Here is a 4,904-nt window from a genome sequence, read left to right as displayed (position 1 = left end):
ATTCCTTTTCAGTTGACGTGATTGCTCATGGTTAAGCAGAATCCCGTATAAAGACGAAAGAGAAAGAGTGGACATGTCATTTGACATCTTGAGACACATGGAAAAGGTGTCCCAAGACTCAGGAAGACATTCTAGAAACTTAGTCAAAGTTTCADAATTAGAATATTCCCTGTCGACAGCCCTAAGATCAATAAGAAGGCAATTAAATCTCTGATGTACTTCAGACATCGTTTCAGACTTTCCATAGAGAAAGTTTTCGTACTGTCTTACTAGATTGATCTTTCTAGTCTCCTGAACCTGAGTGGTTTATTCATGTTGGACACATAGAGTATCCCATACGGATTTAGAAGTTTTGAGTTTCATCACAGAGTGATAAATCTCATCAGGAAGAGACATAGCTATTATAGACCGAGTACGCGTGTCTATAGCTATTTTCTTCTTGTCCTCATCGCTCCACTGATGTGGAAGCTTTGGAATCTGCCGTTCAGGAATCGTGGCAGTCGTAGCTGTTGCTGGAACAGCCGGAATAATAGAAAATGGAATATATGGTCCATTTTCTATATAGTGTTGAATTTCAGGATCCACACCTTCCAGAAAGAGGGACATCCGGTTCTTCCAGAGACAAAAGTTGTCACGGACAAACCGGGGAGGTTTGGCAAGAAAGCCATTGTCTTGTGTGTGTGTGTGTGTGTTTGTAATTTGTAAAACCATTTGAAAGTAGTAAGTTATCTAAGAAGAGATAAATTAATACAACAAAATAACAAAACAACAAAACACAAGTAAAGAGAGAAAACACTGCTCTGATACCACTTGTTGGTCCCGAAAGGGTCTACAAGATAAGACACAGTTTGTAGAAGGGGGGATGAATACAAACATAGAGTTTTCAAATTTAAAATATATATTGATAGAGAAGATCAATATAGATTTTACAAGATTGTTTACGGAAAGATAAGGTAAAGAAAACCTACCTAAATAACCTTTGGTTACACACAGATCTTTAGCAAATACAAGAAAAGATAATGCTAGAAAATAAAGATCTTTTACTTAAGCAAGAAGATGCTTGAAGTAAGAATAGGATAGCAGAGAGATGCGCGCGTACATGCTCTCTTGCATGGAGAAGAAAACACTTCTATTTATACCCAGTGCATTAAATGAACATTTAATGCAGTAAGGTAGGGTTTAGAGTGCGTGTCAAGCCTTAAGAGGAAGGCTTGTCCTTTGCAACAGTAAATAGTACAAAAGCATTATTCTTGAGCAGACATCCTTGCCTAAAGTTGGTGGACAAAGAGTCGACTAATCGGCTCCGTACCGTACTAACTTTAATAAGGGTATGGGTTTGTCTTTTGTGTGCATAAAGACAAGATAGCAACTGTCGTGCTAAGCAAGCTTCTTTTGATCGCTGAATGCTGGAATGACCTGAAGGTCTCATCATCATTCGCTGAAGCTAGAGCAGTCTTCACACATATGTAGAAAGGTTCGTAATCACTGAATACCGCTCCAGATCATGTACTCGCCAGTCTCTAATCTTCAGTTTTAGTCTTCGACATTCGCTGAAGGTTCTTTGGTGTGAGTGTTGTCTTCTTGAAGTATTGTTTGTCTCTGAGATTTACAAAGCAAGTTCCTCAGCAATCACTGAACATACTCAGTGTCTGATCGCCGGAACTGAAAATACAGAAACAAAATTACATCGATAGATTAAAAGAGATTATCATCAAATCACTGAGAGAGAGGATCAACAAACAGTTTTTACCATTCTTCCTTCAAAATCAAATCATCAAAATCACATATTTCAAATAACATCATTTAAAGGTTTTATAGCAAAAACTCACCTTATATGCACAGGTTTGCAGGTTTAACACACAACAATTCTTCAAATGAACACAGATTCCTTAAATTGCTTTTAGGCAAGATTTCTTCTCAAGAAAAACCTTCACCGCCACACTCACACGCTTTTTCTCTCTTACAGGGATTTCTCAAAAGTAAGATAAGATAAGATTTTATCTTTATCTTCTTTTTATATGTATATTGACAAAGGCGGTGAGTTTTATTATTAAAAACTCTTTAGGGCGGTGGGTTTTATTATTTTAAAACTCACCTTACTTAACCATGAAGGTTTCCTACCTTCATAATAAAATACTGTTAAACTGATTATGCTATTCTCCCAACCAAATATGCAATTCACACTTCATGCACATAATTTTAACACTTACTCATGTATGCACAGTATCACCTTCTCATGTATATACGATCCATGCATTTTCTTAAGTAAACATGTATGTTTTCACATATTTCACATAATAACCACATAAAGTTACCTCAACCAATATTGTCTGAAATCCAGGTCATCACATTTCTCTATTTTAGCATTGAGAATAGCATAGCTGTTGGAGCAACAAAAATGCTAAAATCTCACTTTTCTCCATTTTAGCATAGTTGTTGGAGATGCTCTAAAGCCTTTGTTAATTCAAGACCATTTTTGGTCTTTTTCCACTTTCACCACATTTTCTATGAAAAATGTTATATATGTATGTATATATATACACATATATGCATTTGTGTGTGTGTGTGTGTGAATGATCGTGTGAGAAACATGAGAATGGATCTGGACTCTTGATCATTTTTAATCTCAAACTCATCTATGAATCGTGCTTTATATGGGGATTGATCTGGTGATCTCGATGCATCTCATCCTAATGTGCATCCAAGGGAGAAGATATTTTCTTACGCTTCTCACCTTAATATATATCCCCACCACTGGGCACCGTCTTCTGCCTCCCTCACCTCTTAACAATTGTCAATTTTGTCACATCAATGGGATCTTCAAATAGTCACCGCCATACCACTCAAATTTGTATAAGCAAATAAACCACTAGACATTCTTCCCATCTTTCCCTCTCTCTCTCTCTCTAACACACACATGCATACACATTCTTCCCTCCATATAAATCATGTCTTCCTCCTTTTGTAGATTTCAGAAAGAAACAAAATGAAGAGAGAAGACAAAGGCAAAAACACCATCGAAGTTTGAGCAATTTTTGTTTCCATCGTTAGGTAGAGAATGGGTAATTAATGAAGCATTGAAGCCCTTGAGAATTTTTCCCAAGGAACAAATACTTTTTGGGTCATCTTCCTCATAAGAACACCAATTAGAAGCTTTTACCGATTCTTATAATATCATGTATGTTGACCAATACATAATTAAAAATGTATAGAGGAGGTGAAAGAAGCATTACACGGGTCTTAGTAATATTGTATGTAACACCCATGTTTTTAGGGTCAATCGTTTAAGAGTGTAGATTTGTTTTAGCAAGCAAGTCAATGTCCAGTTATTATTAAATGGTTGAATGTTCATGGTTTTTGAATCAAGAGTCATGGTAGATTTAGGATGAAGAAAAGTTGTCTTGGAAGTCATCTGAGGCATTAAGAGACCTTCGATGCAAGTTCAATCACTCGAGATGTCGCAATCAACTTAAAAACACAATAAAAAGCCAAACCAGTTGTCAAATGAGTTAAACTCACTTCAAAACTAGTGCCAGGCTTTGGAAGCCTGATTTTTGGGCTTAGGCTAGTTTCTGCATTATTTTTATTAGCGGTGAAACTAGCTTCAGACAATGAAATTCTCGGGCTATTTTCCACACTAGTCTAAACTAGCGATGAAACTAGCGTAGAGGCCTGATCTGCACAAAATGACCAACAATCGGGGTTTTCCTCATTTAGCCACAACTTCTTCATTTTTACTCTGGTTTGAGCAATTTTTGATGTTATGGTTTAGTATTTAGAAGTACTTTAAGATAGTAACAAAGATGATTAAAGCTTAATTGATGATTTCAGGGTTCATAGAGGTTGAAAGTAAGATCACATCTTTGTATGTTTAATCTAGGGTTTGGTTCTTTTGCATCAACAACTCTCATTTCTTCTCTTAGGTTTATTTGTGTATTTTTCGGGAGTAAAGAAAGTATTCTTGAAAAAGTTTTCACCATAGATCTGTAACTCTAGCCAATGGATCTCAAAACTCCAACTTTGAAAGCTCAAGATTGAGGTAAAACCTAAATTTAACCTAAATCTAGCAAGGTGAGTTCAAGTGGCTTTATAAAAACTATGTACATGTCAAAAATATCTATTTTAATGTATCAAAATGTTTCCCTTGATATTTAACAAGTGTGGTTATTATTTGATGATGTTTGCATTCTAATACATTAAATTTATAAATCTTGAGAAATGCCCCTTTTTTGGGGTTTTAGATATTTTGATAAATAAGTCACAAGAATGTGTCCTTTTGATGATTTATTGTACAAATAGAGTTTATTTGATACTAATGCATTGTGGTGTATTTGGTTTTATAAATTGTTTGAAAATGCATGTTATCACGTTAGGAGACATTTCAGACATAATATGATATGTTTCATTAGAAAATGGTTTGTCTCAATCAATGATAGAATTTTGAGTTAATCACGTCTTGGAGCATGTATTTGCATAAACATTGGTTAAATATGTTTCATCTCTTTTGATGACTTCAATTTTATAGTCAAGGGAATTGTTGAGCATTTGGCTTGGTTTTGACTTAAATGAGTCTTGGGGACATTTGTCCAGTTTAATTTGCTCTATGTTGAGCTTTTGGAGTTATATGCAGTTATGACATAATTATTTGATAGATTACACATTTTGGATGCGTTAGTTATTCAATTAGTGTCGTGTAATTTTAGACTGTAATAGGAGTTGGTTTTATGGAGTATATGATGGATAAGATTATCAAATGTAACTTGGAAATAGGCATATGATTATTATGTAATTTCCAAGTGAACAAGTTTAACATGAGATTTCTTTTGTGTTATTGGAAATATGTATTGTGATAATTATGTAATTTCCAATTCACCACTTACTGTAGCATAGAAATAAGCATTGTG

The sequence above is a fragment of the Cynara cardunculus genome (assembly GCF_001531365.2).
Source record: "Cynara cardunculus var. scolymus isolate 2C chromosome LG 12, CcrdV1, whole genome shotgun sequence".
NCBI classification, from domain to species: Eukaryota; Viridiplantae; Streptophyta; class Magnoliopsida; order Asterales; family Asteraceae; genus Cynara; species Cynara cardunculus.
The sequence above is the reverse complement of the archived record's forward strand: the minus strand, read 5'-3'. Positions refer to the sequence as shown.